The sequence below is a fragment of the Tasmannia lanceolata genome, unplaced genomic scaffold (assembly GCF_043159265.1).
Source record: "Tasmannia lanceolata isolate RefF3 unplaced genomic scaffold, GAP_Taslan_0.1 ptg000012l, whole genome shotgun sequence".
Lineage (NCBI taxonomy): Eukaryota > Viridiplantae > Streptophyta > Magnoliopsida > Canellales > Winteraceae > Tasmannia > Tasmannia lanceolata.
In genome coordinates, this window is record NW_027518689.1 from 51,695,470 (window position 1) to 51,717,322 (window position 21,853).

At 38.0% G+C, this 21,853-nt stretch overlaps 1 pseudogene across 1 annotated transcript in view; it reads left to right on the forward strand.

Annotated features, from left to right (window-relative positions):
* Nucleotides 1-21,201: 21,201 nt before the first annotated feature.
* The window catches only part of LOC143888442 (glutamine--fructose-6-phosphate aminotransferase [isomerizing] 1-like), a 51,472-nt pseudogene continuing 50,820 nt past the window's right edge, over nt 21,202-21,853 (forward strand). Inside the window, exon 1 of the transcript XR_013254597.1 lies at nt 21,202-21,735. The product of XR_013254597.1 is annotated as a glutamine--fructose-6-phosphate aminotransferase [isomerizing] 1-like (transcript). The remainder of the gene's footprint in view (nt 21,736-21,853) is intronic.

Below are 21,853 nucleotides of genomic sequence, written 5' to 3' on the forward strand. Positions count from 1 at the left end.
TGGTAGAGATGTAGAGAGAATAGAGAGAATGAAAATTAGAGAATGTCCAGAGCTCTTTGTTATTCTTTACACCAATATATGGAGCGAATCTCTTTCTATTTACAATTTCAGCAACTTTGTACCTTGTTTTTTGTAATTTTCTCTCTTCTTTTTTACTTTTCAACATGGGAATGAGTGAGATTTTTGAGCAACTTTCTTCTTCACTTTGGTGGTGGGTCCCATCATAATATAATAGCCACACTTCAACTTGGAAGCTACCGTTTTGAACCAAAGACGTGGGAGAGCTGCTATGTTTGGAACTTCAAGGTGGGTCCCACATAATTGTATTCTTGCAATATAAGCAAATAGAAAATACTATTATAGTTTTCTTTCACCCAACATTTGAGAATAGCATTGTATATAAAATAAACCTGCAATGGCCAAGTGGCCGAATATATTGTCTTCCTTCCTCAGCTCTTTCCACGTTTTTTTTAGAATCAACATCCCCAAAATTGTCAATTGCACTCTCCTCTGGAACTTGTAAGCAACACATATATAAATCACATTAGCAACCAAAATAGAATAGAATAAGCATTGGCTGCCACATGGTAGATAGTGAATGCAACAATTTTTTAGCAATAGAGTGTAGAATTGACACTTTCCATTTTTTAAAGCAAGCCTCCCAAAAATGGCCGTTCCATAGAGAAGTTTTTTAATTGCTCAAAAAAAAACTCCTCCAATTTTTGGCATCTTCTTCTTGTCTTCTAGTATGTTGCTAATTCTCTTTATTTCAAGAATGGCATGAATAATCACCTCATCCTTTACATAAAAAAATGACTTGCATGCATTCTTGTCTTTAATTTCCATATGTAACGTTCTCACATGGTTAGAAGTTTTGAGTTACCATATAATGGCATGCATGCATGCACGTTCTCATATTCCAATGTGTCTTGCTTTGGTTGATCCCAACTGTCCAAGTGATGACCACAAAACGTAAATGGGCTGGCCTCCAAAAATCGTTCTCATGGGCTGATCCAAACCCTCCAAATAATAGTTGTAGTGAAAATAGGACTGTGCCTTTAAATTAATTCTGTTTGATGATCTTTACCGTCCATTTGATAAACGTGTAAATTGATTGCATTGAATTTCTAATCATCTTTATAGAACAATCCCAACCGCCCATTTAGATGATCCCACAGAGATTGTATTGAAAAGTATCATTTCCATTGGTTGACACTAGCCCTTTAATCCAAATAGAAACTATATATTCGACCTCTTTAGAATGGATAATTGCAACAGGTTGCACCCCAAAATATCATTTCCACTCGTAGGGTCCACAATTCTAAATTCAAAAATCAACCTTGGTGCCCCCAATCCATTTCCATGTTGTGTTGATCTAGGCCGTACATATGATGGGCGATAATGAAAAGTGGCCACAGTGTAAATTGCTTGTACCACCCATTTATTCCATAGAATGATCCAGACCGTTCAATTGATGGAAAATTCTTTGGAATTTCATGTCTTTAGCTCCATTTTCTATGAAACTCCATATTTAAGCCTGAAACAACAAAAACATAGAAAATACCTTAGTAGTGCCGCTTTAAATGATAAAATATGCATGTTTCCTATCACTACCATTCACACATAAATGTGTTCATCAGTTCATATAGTTTAGAATGCATTGGAGTCCTCTTGGGATTTAGTGTTTGCATGTTATGATGTTTCCAAATCATCTTTAAAACCATTTTTCATAGTGCATTACAAGATTAGAAAACACATGTACAAAGTCTAAAGACTATGGCCCAAAGTCCCTTAGAATAAAATTTTAAAATCAAGTTTTTAACACAGGACCGGTCGACCGGGATAGGCCAGGCAACCACGGAAGGTTGGCTGGAAATCCAGCAACCTCCGAATTTTAGCGGGCCGGGCGACCAGGTCAAGAGCCAGGCGACCATGGAATGATTTCTCAATTTAATCATCCAGGAAGGTCTTGGCGGGCTACCGAAATACTCCGGTGGACTGTTTTTAAGAAAAATTATTTTTCAAACAGGAAGCACTCGGCGGGCGACCGTGGCCACCCCGGTCGACCTCGGCGGTTTGAATTTCAAAAATAAAAATGAGCGCCTGATAAGGGCGGGCCACCGCCGTAGCCCGGTCGACCGCCCCGGTCTGGCAAAAGAGTCGTTAGGGCCTGCGCAGGGTAGGTATACCTACCCAGTTTATTATAGTTTTGCCCTTGAACGGTCCCAAATGAACTAGGGCTATTTATAGACGACAAAAGACCTTCATTTATACCTTTTGAACTTTGATTATTCAAACCATAGAGCTTTCTTCTTTGAAATCAAAAAGATTCTTCTTCAAACCTCTTGAGCATTTAAACTTGCATTCATTTCTTGTCAAGAGGGTCTGGAAGAGCATTTAGTTTCAATCATTTGGAGATTGTGTGAGTTTGAGAGTTGTATACGCCTTAAAGAGGCCTGAGAGTTTTTTATTTCTTTCTTCCTTGTATTTGGAGTTGCAAAGAGGAGTTTCTTTTTCAAGGCGGTGGTGCAACAAAGAAGAACGTCCTCGGAGGCTGATTGTATACAAGGGTGTGTCCTCTAGTGAAGAAGGTGTTTGTTTGTGACGCTTTGTGAGGCGGCATTGAGGAGTCTCACCGTAGTGGAGAAAATCCAAGGAAAGACCAAGTACTTGGGTAGTGGAGTAGGTCAAGATGTGACCGAACCACTATAAATTGCTGTGTAGTCTCCTTGCTCTCTCTCTTCTCTTTTGGTGTGATTGGTAATCTCTTTCCTTTTTCCTATTTGATTATAAATTGAACAAGGGTTAGAACTAATTAGGTAAATATCATTTGTAAATTTTCTTGGAGCTTCGAGAATGGTTCTCGGAACTCCGAGAACGTCGCGACAACAACAAATATATCAGTTGTATTTCATACGGCTAGTTGCTTTTTGGGATGTTTTTGTTAACACCACCCCCAAATGGTCATATGCTGTTTTGGGCTTATAAATACACATTCAAGAGGTTCATTTAACTCTCTTGAATGATTGAAAAACTATCCTAAGCATTTACAAACACTTGAAAACCCTTTTGGCTTAAGATTTTTATTCTCCACCAAACTTGCCTTGCACTTGCAATCTTTTGAGTTTGGATTTAGGATTTAAACTTGTATTATCTTGGAGAGAATTCAAGGAGACTTTATTGTGCATCAAGCCTTAAAGGAAGGCATAGCAATCTTCTCTTCTTCATTGAAAAGGTGGCTAGGACATCCTACTCTTAATACCCTAGGGAGAAGCGCTTAGAACTCGGCGGAGAAGGAGAGTCGGTGTAAAGGTGGCAGAGCATCCTCATTTAATTCCCTTGGGGTTGTAATCGCCTCGAAGCCGGGCATCTTGGAGGTCTCACATAGTGGAAATCCTTGAGGACGATCTCAAGAAGAGTGGAGTAGGGCTTTGCCCAAACCACTATACATCGGTGTGTTCTTTTCTTATCCTTGCACTTTAATTTTTGTATGGTTGGACATTTTTCGTTATTATTTGAACTAACCAAAAAAACCTAAGCCAGTAAAGAGAAATTGAATTAGGTTTAAAATTGGATTTTCAAAAGGATAATTTTTTGAGAAAACCAATTCACCCCCCTCTTGGTTCCCTAGACCATTATTTCAGAATCCGTGTTCGATATACTCTACCGGTATCCGGGTAGAAGTACGTGAATCAACAGATCCGTTTACACACCATGAAAGTACTAAGCTATGGGTGGAATGTTTCTCTAACACGAGAGGCATTGGGTCATGACCTTCCAGCCCACCATGCTAGATAGCACTCCGGGTTCCTAAATAGGACGTGTGTGCATGTGATATGAAAATGCAAGTGATGTAAGTGTGTGCAATTTGGGGATTCGCATCTAATGCCATCAAGTCCTTTAATTAATCTTTTGAAGGTTTTGGGTGATTACATCTTATGAACATGCATTATTGTTCTCACTTTTTTTCTTTTTGTTCATGAATGAAGCACTCCAAGGTTTGTCTTTTCACATAAGATTACATGTTTGTTCTTTACATTTTATGATCATGTAGAGTTGATTTTTACTTTTTGTTCCCACATAAGTAAGCACACAACATCTTTTAGTTCTCACTTTGACTTCTTTTTTTGAATTTTTTTTGTTTTGAATTTTTGGTTCACATTTATCCTCTTTAATTATAACATAAATGACTAAAGCTTTTAAAAGTTATGAAGTTATGTAATCATTCCCTAGCAGAGTCGTCAATCTGTGGATCTTGTCCGGAGGGTCGCCCCTTTTTCCGTGACCCACGAGGGTGTGTGTTAGATAGAATTTGAATATGATTGCTTGTCTCATAAAGTTTAGATGAAAATCCCAACTTTATGAAAGAAGCCATGACTAGAGTTGCCACCTAGATTAGAGACCCGGGACCCATGATTAACTCTGTATGTTTGGTCTACGATTCCGAGTTGGGTAAGTTACCTGGTTACAAGAAGGGAAGGTGTTAGGCACCCTTCTTGCCAGACGAAAGTCGATCTTCACCATTTAAAAAGCTTTAATTGTTTAAATTCTAACTAAAGGGGATAAATGTCCATTTTATTAACCTAAGGATTTCTAAGTATTTGGATGTTCACAGTTTAGACTCATGCGGGCCAGGAGTGCATCCTACATGCAACTACATGCCTATGTGCCTATGTGATTATTTTTTGACATTTTATGGGATTGATGAGATTTGGTTTGAGTTATATTAGATTAATTGAATTGACGTAAAGTGACCTGTGCTATAAGAACCTAGTTCTAATGCAATGGACCTAAGTTGCATTTTTAGTATTTTTGTGAGAATTTGGATCTAAAAGTTCTATTAGGGAACCTAGTGTGCCACTTCTAAGTTTTTCAATCCTAGAACCGAGAACTTAAGATTTTGGAGGTTAAGGTTTTGAATTGTAGTTTTCCAACTTGAATAGCTTGAGTTCTTTAGATTCTTAGGATTTTCGGATTCCTTTATGTAAGCCCAAGGGTTCCCATGGGTTCAATCATTCACCTTCCTTCTTGTTTTAATGCTAGTAAATCCAAATTGATTAGTCTTTATGGACTAATGTGTTGCTTTGTAGTGTTGTACCTGAGACAGGAACTTTAAATGTCATATCACCATTACACAACAAAACACAACACATAGCTTGCGGATCAACATGCACAATGAACCAAAGAGCTTGTACATACATTGGAGACATCATCCTTGGAAGATGTTCAAGTCAAAAGCTCAAGTCAAAGATCCCACAAGCATGCCTACCAAGTGCCAGTAGAAGATTGGAGATGAACCAGCATTGGTGACCTTCTCACGTACCATTCAACATGATCAAAGAATGGAGGAAGTCACAAAGCACAAAGAAAGTTGAAGAGTTCTCTCTCAAGTTGAAGATGTCCGAGAAAGTGCTGAGGAGCCAAGACAATCCAAGAAGACTCAAGGTTTTATATTTTTAGATTGTATTGGAGTCCTCTTGTTTAATGTTTTTGTACTTTCAAAAAGGTTTTCAAATTGTTTTCATAAACAAATTTAACATCTTTGGAAACATCTACACTCCTCAAAATGTATTTGAAAACCTTGGACAAAAGCCCAAAGACCATGGCCCAAAGTCCTAGAATTTTCATATTTAAAATAAGATTTCAAAGCAGGGCCGGTCGAACGGGGTATCCCGGGCTATGCCGATGTGTTTCTGAAAATCCAAAAACAATCCATCATGGTTGGGCCGGTCAACCGCCATAGGTCTGGGCGACCACGGATAGGTTCTTGGACTGAAATTAAATCCTACAGAAAACCCTCGTTGGGCGATCGCGACAGGTTCGGTCGACCACGACAGTTTGAATTTTGAAAATAAAAAAGGATGCCCGATAGGGTAGGCGATCGCGACACCCCGGTCGACCGATCCCCTCTGGAAAACTAACCGTTGGGGCTTGCGCGATTTGACTTTTTCTCCCCAATTTTTCATGGAAATACCCCCAAACGGTCATATTTCTTCTGGGGCTATTTATACCCTATCCTAGACCAACTAAACAACCTTTTAGCAAATCATTTCAAATCTATTGAAGCCCCTACACTTTCAAATCTAAGGTTTTTAGTGTATCCTCTTCATCCTTTGATTTGTGAATCTATATTCAACAAGTGGACCTCCATATGGCTTTATCTTTGTTATCTTTTGGAGAGTTTTTGTGAGCTACCATCATTGTATAATCCGCCTATCAAGAGGCTTTGAGAGTTTTTCTCTATTTGTTCTTGTAAGCCCAAGGGTTTCCATGGGTTTAAACATTCACCTTACCTTATTGTTTTAATGCTAGCAAACTAAATTGATTAGCATTTATGGACTGATGTGTTGCTTTGAGGTGTTGTGTTATATACAGGAATTTTATGTCATAATCGTTATTATACAACTCATCTCAACACATGACTTGTGGATCCACACACATGATGATCAAGAGCTTACACTCACAGTGAAGACATCACCATTTGGAGGATGTTCAAAGTTAAGAAGCTCAAGCTCAAGATCCCACAAGTTCTTTATCAAGTGTCAAGAAGAAGTTTAGAGTTGAACATGCCATGGTGACACCTCATGTACCTTTCAACTTGCATTGATGATTGGAGAAGTCACAAGATCCAAATCAGTTGAAGAAGTTCACTCACAAGCTGAAGAAGTTCAAGAAAGTACAAATGAGCTAATACATTCCAAGAAAACTCAATGGTATTCATTTTTAGAATGTATTTAGAGTCCTCTTGATTTTATGTGGAATGCACTTTCAATAGGTTTTCACATGGTTTTCATACTTAACTTTTTATATCTTTGAAAACCATACACACCCAAAAATGTGTTCCGGATATTGGCGGGTCGATCGACCAGGGTGATCCAGGCGACTGCGAAGGTGTTCCTGGAACGCCAGGAACAATCCGTCATGGGTTTGGGCGGGCGACCACCAAGGGCCGGTCGACTGGGATAGATTTTGTGAGCTGAATTTTTGAGCAAACAGGTAGCCCTCGCTGGTCGACCGCGCGACGATAAGAAATTTAAAAATAAAAAAGTGCGCCCAATAGAGGCAGGCAACCGTTGTAGCCCGGTCGACTGTCGCGGTCTGGCAAACTAGCCGTTAGGGCTTTCGCAGGTTGACTTTTTCAACCCAGTTTTTTACAGTTTTACCCTCAAGCGGCCATATTTTCAAACGGGCTATATACACTATCAAAACTTATCTAAATAAGCTTTTGAACATTTTTGAAAGATCAAATTCCATCTTTTTGAGCTTCAACTTTTCAAATAAAAAACAAAACCTCTTTGAGCTTGTATTTCCATATTCTATCAAGAGGCACTCCATAGGGCTTTCATTTGCTTATTTTCTTGGAGTGATTGTGAGTTTACAAAGTTGTAATCCGCCTATTAAGAGGCATTGATAGTTTTTCATTGTTGTTCTTCATTGAGGGTCTACTCTTCGGCCTGTTAAGAAATATGAAGACGTTGTGAGGGTCTCCTCTTTAGCCCGTTAAGAAAAGTAAAGACATTGTGTGGGTCTCCGATTCGGCCCAGTAAGAAAGGTGAATCATGTAAGAGGGTGTGTCCCCTCGTAAGGCTTCATGCAAAAAGGGTTTGTCCCTTTTGGAGATAGAGAAGGTAGTTGTAAAGCTTCGAGATTAGGCTTGAAATCTCAGTTTTAGTGGAGTACCCAATGCGCTAAACTTAGAAGAGTGGAGTAGGCCTTGTGAAAGACCAAACCACAATAAAAATCTTGTGTTTCTTGTGGATGGCTCTTCTTCTCCTTCCCTTGCACGTGTGGTGGTTGGTAAACTCTAACCCTAACTTGTATTTATACGCTTAATTGAACAAGGGTTAGTAAATGTGCTTGATTAGTTTTTCTAAACCCTAGATTTCACTAACATGCCTATTTGGACAACGGTTAGACTAATTAGTGCATAATTAAGTGGATTAACTTTTAATCTTTTACCTAATCAAGCCTAAAAAATTTAATTGACCAATTCACCTCCCCTCTTGGGTTGTCACACTTGGATTTCATTTGGTATCAAAGCTTAGGCTCTTAAAGAGGTTTTTGATTCAAAAACCTACAAGAAAAAAGATCTGTGATAATCCAAATGGATTTTGAGAGAAGACGATCCGCTCTAATTCCTCCATTTTTTTATAGAACGAATTATAGAGCTTGGAGAGTGCAAATGCAAGCCTATCTCAAATCCATAGACTTTGGCATCCTATATGTCATTGTAGAGGAAAATTTTTTTTCAAGGAAATGTACTGAAAGTGATTTAAAACTATTTTCCTTAAACTCAAAAGCAGTGATTTTATTGTATTATGGTTTAACTCCAAATATTTTTGACAATATTTCAAATTGCATAAATGCAAAAGATATTTGGACTATATTAGAAAACATTTTTGAGAAATATGTTTCTCTTTTCAAATGATAAATTTGGACATCACAAATCTACCAATCATTACCCATGTACTTATTGTGGTAGATTTGGACATCACAAATCTAGGTGTACGCTTAGTTTCTGAAATCTAACAAGTTTGTTTGGATAAGAAAATATATACTCCCACAAACAAACTTGGATGGAACTAAAGGGATTTGGGTTCCAAAGTATCCCATCTAAACTAATTAGTGAATGTGTTAGTTTAGAGGTTGTGCTAAATTATTATATCATTCACATTCATTCTAGATACCTCAATTCATTGATTTATTCTTTGTATCTAGATTTTATGAGCTTAATTGATATATCTTGTTATCCATATAGATTCTCATATATGTGATGTTATTAACTTGAATACATCTATATTCATTAGAGCTTAATGATCACATCTTTTTCTTGCTATAGTCTAAAAGTAATTATATAATATATTTATTTTTAGACTATATTCTGTGCTTTATTGAATATTCTCTAGAAAAACGCATCTAAGTGCACACACCTTAACTTGTACCTCCTTGCACTTAGTATTCATCCACATAACAAGCCACAATAGAGAACTTAATATGAAAACCATATCTATGCCAAAATTATTATCGACCTCACCATTAGTCCTTGAGTTCAACTTGATCTATCAAGTCCATTTCCTCCACATTTGAACTCTCTCTAGGACAAATTTGGCATTTGCTAGATCTTAGAATATTCAACTTTTTAAATGATCTATCTTTTTAAACAAGAGCTAAAAATTGCATATCTTTCTATATGTACATTCATAGGAGTAAATCAAACTTGTTTATCTCAATTTCTATGAATTTGAATGTTTATCATGTGTATTTCCACTTGGCTATCCATATACCCATGATAGAGCTCACTGTCATGTCATGAAAGTAGTAAATGGTTATCTTTACGCATGACAAATTTAGAAAATATTCTTAACTTGATATACATCTATTCTTGCTTATCATGATAGGTTTTACATCATAATTAATCCACCACCTCATGATAAGATTCTATAAGGAATTCATAAAAAAATGGAGCTTATAATGCTAAGTCTAAAACTTGCTAAATTTCTTTCATGATAAGTTGAATATAAGCTTTAACTTGCTAATCTATTATTGTATTATGAGTCATAGGGTAGATTTATATTAGATTTATACATATACTAAGATATACCCTAAAAATTTGTGCTAAAATTGGAATGTCTCTTTGTTTTTCTAACATAGGCTTGATTTGTATTAGTTTATTCGTTTCCTATGTTGTTATGCTCTTATCATGTCATATATACTATGATTTTAATTAGTAAATTATGATAAGAAGTTAGGGGGGCATCTAGTCTCACTGAATATATTTGATAATTTATGTATTGTGCTTAAATATTTAATCCTTCCTTTCTGCTAATGCCAAAAGGGGGAGAATTTGTGTAATTGATTAAATCCATAATCATATGCATTCTTGTACTATAACTTGTTAAATATAACTCATGCATATGTTGAGGGAGAGTAGTAATGATTAAATTGTTTATCTAATCCTCACAAGAGGTTCTCCCACCTATCTAATCAATTTGGTTTGTCATCATCAAAAAGGGGAAGATTGTAAGCCCAAGGGCTCATCCTCTTACCTTGTTTTGATGATCAATAAAGCCAAATTGATTAGTTCTTTATGAGTTAATCGTTTGCCTTGAGTGTTGTGCTTTAGACAGGTCCTACACAAGTCAAATCATACTAGCACACACCTTGTTGGCCTATGCTTGAAGATGAACCAAACACAATGGCAAAGGAGCTCGGAACATACTTGGACCAATCACACCTTGGAGGATCACCCAAGGAGAAGCTAAACATCATCCACATCAAGCATTTGGACAATCGGGAAAAATCAATAAAGGCCAAAGCTAGAGGATCAACAAGCAATGCAAAGGACAAAGGAGCTTGAACCAAATGGTTGCATCATCCTTGGAAGGTGTCAGAGAAAGAAGCTCAACTTTGAAGATCCGAAAGCAAGCCAAGCACCACATTGAAGATCAAATGAAGATTGGCTCAAGAGAAGTTCAAGAGAGTACTTAGAATGGTAGTATGTATCACCTTTCTCTCTTGTGTTTTCTCTTGATCAAGGCACATCTTAAAACCCCTAAAAATATATTTTTCAAAGAGACTAACACACCCTTTAAGGACTTAAATGGATAAGTGAATGGCCATGGTTGTGTACTAACATGTTGAGACCAATATGGCATTCAACACAACATTGAACAAAACAGAGTTCCGAAGAAATAACCTGGACCAGGAACTAAATCCTATCAAAATTTGTTTAAACTATTTTCAAATATATTTGAAAATATTTTTAACAGATAGATCTTATTTTTCTCATATCCGTAGAGTACAAGAACATCAAAATCCGACAAGAAATGAGGGAGATATGAATTTTACAAGTTGGAAGGTAAATACTGAAAAATCAGTCTCGGAATTCCGAGAATTATTCTCGGAGCTCCGAGAAAACAACCTGGAACAAAAAAAATATAGCTGTAGTGGCCCAACAGCTAGTTGAATATTTGACCAAAAAATGACTGTTTTGCCCCTGCAACGGTCATATTGTGTTGGAACTTCATATATACCCATTCAAATGGTCTAAAAAATATGATGAACATTGTTCAACTCCAACAAACCCTAGAAAATCATTTGCGAATCATTCTTGGGTAAAAACTCTTACAAACTCAGTGTGCTTTGATTTTGGAAAAATCATTTGAGATTCATTTGTAAATTATTCTTGAGAGAAAGTGTGTGAGCTACAACTTGTAATCAAGCCTAGTATGAGGCTAATACTTCTTCTTCTTCATTCAATCGGTGGCAAGGGCATCCGTTTTTAATTCCCTTAGAATAAACGCTTAGAACTCGGCGGAGTAGGAGAGTCATTGTAAAGGTGGCAAGGGCATCCTTATTTAATTCCCTTGAGAGTGTAATTGCCTCAGAGCTGGGCATCGTGGAGGTCTCAATAGTGAAAATCCTCAAGTATGACCTGAATAGAGTGGAGTAGGCCAATGGCCGAACCACTATAAATATTTGTCTCACTTGTGTAATTGGTATTTCTCTATTCCTCTCACTCTCTTATTTGTGCTTGCATTTTTACTTAGAATTGAGTGAGTTAGCATTGGCATTAAAACTTGAATATCTTTACATTGCTAAATTGGCCATGTTAATCACTTAATTAAGTTTGTTAATCAATAAAGGTTTTGAACTTATAATAACTTGTAATATTTGTTTTAAGTCAACTAAATAAACTTAATTAAGAAGAACATAAAACTAGGGTGATTTTGGTAAAAGTTTTAAAAGGCCAAAAGTTTTTATAAACATCCTATTCACCCCCTTCTAGGGTGCCAAACCGAGTCACTCCTCGAATTTCAATAACATAGCATTGAACATATCATTTAAGGTTCTATTCATCTGTTCTGCTATACTATTTGATTCAGGTTGATACAGGGCTGTGTTTCATGGATAATACCATTATTATCACAGAACTTAGTTATAGAGTATTCTGTTCTTCTATCAGTTCTAAGTCTTTTAATTCTTTTATCTGACTGGTTTTCCACTTCATTTTTATACTTGATAAAATCTTGTTCAGCCTCATCTTTAGATCTGAGTATGTATACTTTAGTGTACCTAGAGTAGTCATCTATAAAGGTTACATAGTATCTTTTTCCCCCTTTAGATTTAAGTGATTTAAAATCACTTAAATCACTATAAACTAACTCTAGTAATTCAGTTTTTCTTTCAACACTAAAGTATGGTTTCTTAGTTAACTTTGTTTCAACACATATTTCACACTTTTCCTTTCGGTTCAATATTTTCATTTATTAAACCTAAATTTCAAAGTTTCTTAATATAAGGTGCACTTCTATGACCTAATCTACTATGCCAAATATCAACAGACTCAATCATGTAAGCAGAAGAAGATGAAGATTTTTCATTCATGATTTCAAGTACATTGAGTACAAATGATATATGATTGTGGTTTCATGGATAATACCATTATCATCACAGAACTTAGTTATAGAGTATTATGTTCCTCTATCTGTTCTAAGTCTTTTAATTCTTTTATCTAACTGGTTTTCCACTTCATTTTTATACTTGCTAGAAGCTTGTTCATCTTCATCTTTAGATCTGAGTAGGTATACTTTAGTGTACCGTCATTTATAAATGTTACATATTATCTTTTTCCTCTTCTAGATTCAAGTGATTTAAAATCACCTAAATCACTATAAACTAACTCTAGCAATTCTGTTTTTCTTTCAACACTAAAGTGTAGTTTCTTAGTGAATTTTGCTTCAACACATATTTCACACTTTTCCTTTTGGTTCAATATTTTTATTTATTAAACCTAAGTTGCAAAGTTTCTTAATATAAGGTGCACTTCTATGATCTAATCTACTATACCAAATATCAAAGACTCAATCATACAAGCAGAAGAAGATAAAGATTTCTCATTCATGATTTCAAGTACAGTGAGTAAAAATGATACAGGGCTGTGATTTCATGGATAATACCATTATCATCATAGAACTTAGTTATAGAGTATTATGTTCATCTATCTGTTCTAAGTCTTTAATTCTTTTATATAACTAGTTTTCCACTTTATTTTTATACTTGATAAAAGCTTGTTCAGCCTCATCTTTAGATCTGAGTAGGTATACTTTAGTGTACCTAGAGTAGTTATCTACAAAGGTTACATAGTACCTTTTTTCTCCTATATATTCAAGTGATTTAAAATCACCTACATCACCATGAACTATTTCTAGTAATTCAATTTTCTTTCAACAGGAAAGTGTGGTTTCTTAGTGAATTTTTCTTCAACACATATTTCACACTTTTTCTTCTGGTTCAATATTTTTATTTATTAAACCTAAGTTGCAAAGTTTCTTAATATAAGGTGCACTTCTATGACCTAATATACCATGTCAAATATCAAAGACTCAATCATATAAGCAGAAGAAGATGAAGATTTCTCATTCATGATTTCAAGTACATTGAGTACAAATAGTCCGTTACCATTGTAGCCCTCTCTTATAAATACATTATTCTTTCTAAGAATAGCCTTATCTGCTTTAAAAGTGAGCTCCAATCCATTCTTGTTGAGGAGTGCACCAGACACCAAGTTCTGTTGTATATCCAGCACATATAGCACATCCTACAGTTCAAGTATCGTTCCTGAAATTACTTTAGTAGGACCTTGCCTTTGCCCATGACTTGTGAGGTCTGTGAGTTGCCCATATAGACCTCATCTCCTCCATCAACTGTAATTAAGTTGTAGAAGAAACTTCGGTCTCCACATATGTGCTTGGTAGCACTTGTATCCATCACCCACGCTTTTGAATTTCCCACCAAGTTCGACTCAATCACAACCGCTGCAATCATATCTCCCTCGATTAGATTAACCATAGCATTAGACGAACCAGTCTTTCAGTATGGGCAATCCTTCTTGAAGTGTCCATGTTTTCCATATTCATAACAGACTCCTTTCTTCTTCGGTGTAGGTTTCTTGAACTTTTTATCCTTCTTCGTTAAACCCATCACTCTTGGTTTCAACAATATTTGCCATGGAGGTATACTCTTTGGCGTTTTGTTGCTTATCTTTCAGACTGTTTTTCTCTTCAATTTTAACCCGAACAACCACTTGGTCTAAGGTCCATCTCGTTCCGATTTTAAAATCTTTCCAAGACAATGGTAATTTCTCAATAAGAGAACCGGCCACAAATGTATCAAGTAACTTCATACCTTCCTTAGCTAATTCACCAACAAGAAACCGATACTCTTCTATCTGGGCAGAAATGGATTTGCCATCTTCCATAGCAAAGTCTAGAAAATTTACTATCAGATTTTCCTATTTCCAACATCCTCTAATTTATACTTATTTACTAAAGCGTTCCAAATTTCAGCAGCATGCTTATATGAATAATAAACATTATATAATCCATTTGATAATCCATTAAGCAAGTGATTATTGCCTATATAATCAGCATTATTCCAAGTATTAAAATCAGCATCATCTTCACTTGGTTTTGGTTGGGTAAGAACAAAAGCAACACCAATTTATTACAAAGGGCAAATAATTTATGTTGTTTCCATCGTTTGTAATTCAAACCAGTAAGGTGTTCGATCTTAGAGAAATCTAGAACAACGTTTAGAACTCTGTTCACAATAGGGGTGGGAACAACATAACTTGGATTGGGATTCTCAGAAGTCATAAGATCAGATCTGGTACTACGATCAACAGAACTTGGATTGGGATTCTCAAAAGCCATAAGATCAGATCTGGTAGTATGATTTTTAAGACTGTTGGAGATTATTAATGATCAATCAAGAGATTAGAGAAGATGTGATGATCAATCAACCAGTAGGTTCTGACCTATACCTTAATCGAATCCAAATAAGCAACTCAAAGCGAAAACGATCATCTTTAAAAAATTCCAAAACCGAAATAAAAATTATCTGTACTTATCTCTTTTGATGGAAAATCCTTTTTCCGGAAATCATGTTTGGAAAGAGAAGGCTGAGTCGTGCCACACGACCACTCTATAAATCGATATCCAAGAGGCTCGGTAGAGCGTCTATCTACTTGAAAGATATGACCCATAAACTGATGCCCTAGGAGGCACGGTAAAGGATCTAGCCTTGCCAGTAAACGATAGGATCATAAACTGATGCCCCAGGAGGCTCGGTAAAGGATCTACCCTCGCCTCGGTAAAGGATCTACCCTCGCCAGTAAACGGTAGGATCGTAAACTGATGCCCTACGAGGCTCGGTAAAGCATCTACCCTCGCCAGTAAAAGATGAGGCCATTCGATCGATCGGGTCAACCGTTTTAGGGTCTTCCCTCTCGATCTTTGGGGAATTTGGGGGGATCCCCCCCTTTTAGGGCAACCTAATGCCCTTCGTCGCCATGATTGTGATAACTATATTCGATCCGCTCATAGGCTAGCTCTACTCACTTACCACCAACTCAAAGACATTGAATTCTCAAAACTTAAGGGTTAGGGTGTAGACCGAGTGCAATTCAGTTCAGCAATAAGCTACAAGATAGTTGTGCGCTAAGCGAGTGTTTCCCTCGAAAGAAGCACGAGGTAAACATCTTTCAATGCTTTATTTCTTAGTTGAGTGAAGCAGGAATAGTCCCGTTAGGCGTAATCCTGAGGAGTGAGTCTAGTGCTTCGCTTGATGGAAGCACTAGGGAAACTCAAAAGAGTATCAGAGAATCAAATTGAATGTAGGATCATAAACTGATGCCCTAGGAGTCTCGGTAAAGGATCTACCCTCGCCAGTAAACGATAGGATCATAAACTGATGCCCTACGAGGCTCGATAAGGGATCTACCCTTGCCAGTAAACGGTATGATCATAAACTGATGCCGTACGAGGCTCGGTAAAGGATCTACCCTTGCCAGTAAACGGTAGGATCATAAACTGATGCCCTACGAGGCTCGGTAAAGGTCTACCCTCGCCAGTAAATGGTAGGATCATAAACTAATGCCCTACGAGGCTCGGTAAAAGGATCTACCTTCGCCAGTAAACGGTAAGATCATAAACTAATGCCCTACGAGGCTCAGTAAATGATCTACCCTCGTCAGTAAATGGTAGGATCATAAACTGATGCCCTATGAGGCTCGGTAAAGGATCTGCCCTCGCCAGTAAATGGTAGGATCATAAACTGATGCCCTATGAGGCTCGGTAAAGGATCTACCCTCGCCAGTAAACTGTAGGATCATAAACTGATGCCCAAGAGGCTCGGTAAAGGATCTACCATTGCCAGTAAACGGTAGGATCATAAACTGATGCCCTATGAGGCTCGGTAAAGGATCTACCCTCGCCAGTAAATGGTAGGATCATAAACTGATGCCCAAGAGGCTCGGTAGAGAGTCTATCTACTTGAAAGATATGAATCATAAACTGATGCCCAAGAGGCTCGGTAGAGAGTCTATCTACTTGAAAGATATGACCCATAAACCGACGCCCCAAGAGGCTCGGTAGAGCGTCTATCTGCCTAAAAGATATGACCCATAAATCGATGCCCCAAGAGGCTTGGTAGAGAGTCTATTTACTTGAAAGATATGCCCCATAAACCGATGCCCTAAGAGGCTCGGTAGAGCGTCTATCTGCTTGAAAGATATGACCTATAAACCGGTGCCCCAAGAGGCTCGATAGAGCATCTATCTGCCTAAAAGATATGACCCATAAATCGATGCCCTAAGAGGCTCGGTAGGGCGTCTATTTGCTTGAAAGATATGACCCATAAATCGATGCCCCAAGAGGCTCGGTAGAGCGTCTATCTGCCTAAAAGATATGCCCCATAAATCGATGCCCCAAGAGGCTCGGTAGAGTGTCTATCTGCTTAAAAGATATGACCCATAAACCGACGCCCCAAGAGGCTGGTAGAGCGTCTATCTACTTAAAAGATATGACCCATAAATCGATGCCCTAGAGGCTCAGTAGAGCGTCTATCTGCTTAAAAGATGAGACCAAAACCTGACGCCTCTTGAGGCTCGGTAGAGGGTCTACCTTCGCCAAATTCTCCAATCGGTTCGCTCGAAAACCGACGCCCCATGAGGCTCGGTAGAGTGTCTGCCTTCTCCATCGACAGTTTCTCCACCGTTAGGTACACTATGAAACCAACCTCCTTTGAGGCTCGGTAGAGTCTCTACCATCATCGAATTTCTCCAACGTTAGGTACACTATGAACCAACCTCCTGCGAGGCTCGGTAGAGTATCTACCTTCTCCAAATTCTCCAACAAAAAGGTACTCCGAAAAAATCGTAGCCTTGAGAGGGCTCGGTAGAGCGTCGTGTTAGACTAAATGCCCTGAAAAGCCAGCAGAATGACATTTATAAATTAATAAAGGTTTATTTCATGACATGAATGGGTAATTATAATAATGAATGTGTGTGATGTGCTTGTTTATTGACACATGTTCGTCCTTAGGTAGCATAGTAGAAATGTCATGCTCAAAGGATTAACAGATCCAAAAAGAGTGGGTGCGATAATTGGATCGCGTAACCGAACCGGATCAAATAAAGAACAACTTGTAGACAAGAAAGTATAAAGTTATTCTTCCAGACAGGACCCTTCACAAGTCCTTAGACCTGAGGGATCTTATTGGTCTGCCGGTCCGTTCTAGGGTCTTAGTCTATCTTATAGTGATTCTATTTTTAGAGTCATATTCGGATAGAGCTATATCCTAGAGCAAACCCTCGAGACCAATAGTGATACTCAACAAGGGATTCTTCACCCTAAAATTTAGGGATTGACATCTATAATTTTGTCAGAGCGGTGGGCCTATTAAATAGCCTGGCCAGGCGGATTTGATAAAACGTTTATCGGAAAGTTTTATGAAACAATGAATTATTTTCAAAGGATTTTACAAATGCATTTGGAGGCCGAACACCGCTTGACCAAAATGGTATACCAAGAGTGGGTCAAGGGGGTAAATGGTGTCCACCTCCCGTATGACTCAACTCAGTAGATGTGGTTACGAAGAAATGACTTGCGCATATATGATGTGATTAGGGGTAAGATGATCTGACAGTCATCTTCAGGGTTACTTCTCGATGGAAGCCACTGACCTAATGCGACTGTAGTTTAACTACAGAGCGAGATCGCAGTGGGGGCCACCATAGGATTCTGCAGGATTGACCGTCGGATCCCTGCGACGATCCCACTCACAACTCGAATGACCCAGTAACATCCAAATGGATCAGGGTTCTGCATTTTATGTAATTGCACGGACGAATATGATCCGTTAGATTAATGTGGATATTAAATATATATATATATATATATATATATATATTTATACATGTCTTTGTTAGGAAAGTAATAAAAGACAATAAGAGAATTTTTCGAAGACAAATTGGAGCAAAAATAACTCCCATTAGATGTGAGTCATTAATCGATTAAATTATTAGTTAATTATTTAATTATTATACATTATTATTAATTTAATTAATAATAAGCATAATAATGTGTAATCCAAATGAGGATAGTTATTCTCAAACTGGTTTCGCAAAAGTTGCAGAATTGGAACGGAATTGGGAATTGGAATAGGACTACACATTTAGATAAGTGTTGTGGGGCCCACAACACTCCTAAATTAGTTGGAGAGCTTGAGAAAAGAGTCCCAATTGCTCAAGGACTTTGAGTTGCACTCAAACTCCTTGTTGGATAAGAATTGCTAAATTGTAGGATCTACAAAACAAGCAATTTGTTTTCAACACCAACTCTTATGAGATAAGGCCACAAGGGCTGGAGGGAGGCATCCATACACGTTCTTCCATATATCTTGAGTGTCCCCACACAGCCTTGGAGGTTTGGGAGAGTCTCATTCACTCGAGGAGTCTCAATTCAAGTTGGTTTCACAATTGGATTAGAATTGGGAGAGAGAAACAAGAATTTATAAAACCAAAACTCTACTTTATATAAAGGAGAGAGGGGAGAACAAAATTTCAAGTGTGGAATACTAAAAAATTCATTCTCTCTTGTTCCGCCTTTGGAAAAATACTTTTCCATCTCTCTCTCTCTTTATTTCTCTTCCAATTGAATTAGTTTCGAAGAGAAAGGCTTCCAATCAATTTCTCTATTCTCTACAACAAAGGTACTGATTAGATCAGACCTTAAATAGGTGAATACGAGTTATTCACATCCACAGTAGTCCGAGCAAAGAAAAAGAATCCATCGGTTCAACTTGCGGAGTCCGCGACGTTTACAACGATCGCAACCGTTCGAGGAGTAGATCAAGCAGCGTGGTTACTTGATTTCTTCTTCAAAGAGGTATTTATTAATGTTTGATTAAAATAATTAACTAATCTAGACTCTAGGATCTTGGACAAAAGCAAGATGGAAAAGAAAATTTTAAAGTTCTATGCGATTTTTGTTCCGTTGCGTATAGAGATCTTGCCGGAAGGGGATAATTTTCCTTCACGTCTACCTTCTCCATCATCGATCGCCCTTCCTCAAGGGCATTCAACTTCCAAAGGTTGAAGGAGACACAACTTGGACTCCAACAAAGCATCTCCGCCAAAGTTTGGATACACCAAGGATAAACTCTACACTTCCGAACTTCCTATCGCCGAACTTCCGTAAGCTCGACCGAGCATATAAAAGCACCTTATTAAAGGTCAGTACTGGGCTACCTGTCAAAAACTTATCTACTTCCTTGACCCACATAAAGGGACAAGAAAGTAGGGGGTAGTATGTTGGGGGTAAAATCGGTATGCCCGGTACCAACTAGGGGTGGCAACGGTTCGGTTTGACCCCCAAACCGAACCAAACCGAAATTTGAATCGGTTTGGTTATACCAAACCGAAACCGAACCGAAATTTGAATTTTCGATTCGGTTCGGTTCGGCCAATTTCGCCACCCCTTACTCATAATCATTGGAAATCGGGGGTAACGGTTCTGTTTCGGTTCGGTTTGAAATTTGAATCGGTTTGGTTCTACCAAATCGAAATTTGAATCGGTTTGGTTTTACCAAACCGAAACCGAATTTTCGGTTCGGTTTCGGTTCGGTATCGGTTTCGGTTGGATTGCCACCCCTAGTACCGACCCTTAGACCAAACCATGTCACACAAATGGCTCAACATAAACTCACATAGAGAACTATCGGTACCGACCCTCAAGAAGAACCATACACGATCACAAGAATCTCGCCATTAAGCGATCAATCTAGGCAACCGTTACACATAAGGCGCCACATTCGAATTCGAATTCAAAACATCCCGCCAAGACCACCTTTCACGATCTCCACCCAAAATTCCAGGAAATCATATCCCCAAGATTTTATCCTCCACCCAAATCATATACCCGCGATTTGATCCCCAACCATCACGCCCCACGTGGGCTAAATCAAAGGCCTCATTGGCGCCATGGAGATCCCCTCATATAAAAAAGTACCCCAACGCTCAAAGGTGACAATCTTCCTCTACCCCCAAAACGCTCTAGTTCTCTATGAATTGGTATTTTGCTTAGATGTCTGTTGACACCAATTTCTGACTTGAGCGTCGGAGGGTGCCTCGGAGCCCCCCTTCGGGGGCCCTTCTAACGTTGTTTCTGTGAGTGCAGGCACCCACTGATCGAAGCTCTACCAACCCGAATAGCCGGATCCGTCTACAATGCTCATACGATTCTCAGGTACGAATTTTGGCGTCATCACCTGGTCTACTAATAACCATCAACTTCATATCCCAACCATGGTTTTAAATTTCGACCGATTCGGATTTCGGTGGGGACCGAACCGGAATTTACCGAAATTTCATTTTTCGCCATTTACCGAATTTCGGTAATTTCGGTCCGAAATTTCGATTAAATGCCATTATTTATTAAAAAAAAAAAGTGTTACAAAATTTCGGCCGAAATTTCGGAATTTAGGTCTGAAATTTCGAAAATTCGGTCCGGAATTTTGAACCAAATTACCAAATTTCGGACAGAAATTTCGGTTTTCGGTGGGGTCCGAAACGGTTACCGAAACCGAAATTTTAAACCATGATCCCAACTCTATCAAGTTCCCTTGTTTCAAGATGATTGCTGCCTCCCTCTACTGGATAGTGACAATTAGCGCGTAACTCCTTTAACCTTATCGGGCATATCATCAATCAACAGCTCGGTCTTGCATGACCAATTTCAAATTAAAAAAAAATGGGTGTAAACAATTCCATACGAAATGAAAACATCTCAAATACTTGGGCCTTGTTTGTTCTAAATTTGATAATTGGTTTTGAGTCCAAAGTTGAAAATTTGAGTATAATAATCTGTTTTGGACTCAAAACCAATTATAAAGATCCAAAGCAAAGAGGAATAGAGGATCCTGGCCTCATTTGGAGGGTTGATAGCCAAACGAAAACACGTTTCCTAGAAATCCCGTTTTGAAAGGATTTTCCGTCTCAAACTATCCCTGAAAAAGTGAAACCGAACCCACACCGATTTTATATCAACTACCATGCGCATGTTTATCAAAACACTTGGCGCAGATATCATTTCCCTGCCTACCTTCCCAAATTCGACTATTCTCTTCTTCAAAGGGTTTGTATTTCCCTCCTTCGACTATTCTCTAAAATGTGTGGGTTTTTTGCTTATTGGAATTACAAGGTGAGGAAGGAGAGAAGGTACATTCTAGAAGTCCTCTTTAATGGATTGAGGAGATTAGAATACAGAGGTTACGATTCTGCTGGGATTTCAATCGATTCAGATATTTATTTGGATTCAAATGAGAAATTTCTAAAGCCTCTCGTCTTTCGTCAGGAAGGGAAGATCGAGTCCCTCGTTCGATACGTTTACCAAGGTAAAGATTTATTTTCTTGGAAAAAAATTCAAAAATTAGGGCTCTATGTTTTCAAAGGTTTTTCTTTTTATAGGGATCGAACATGGGGATCTGCTTCCAATTTGAAGTTGTAATTTTA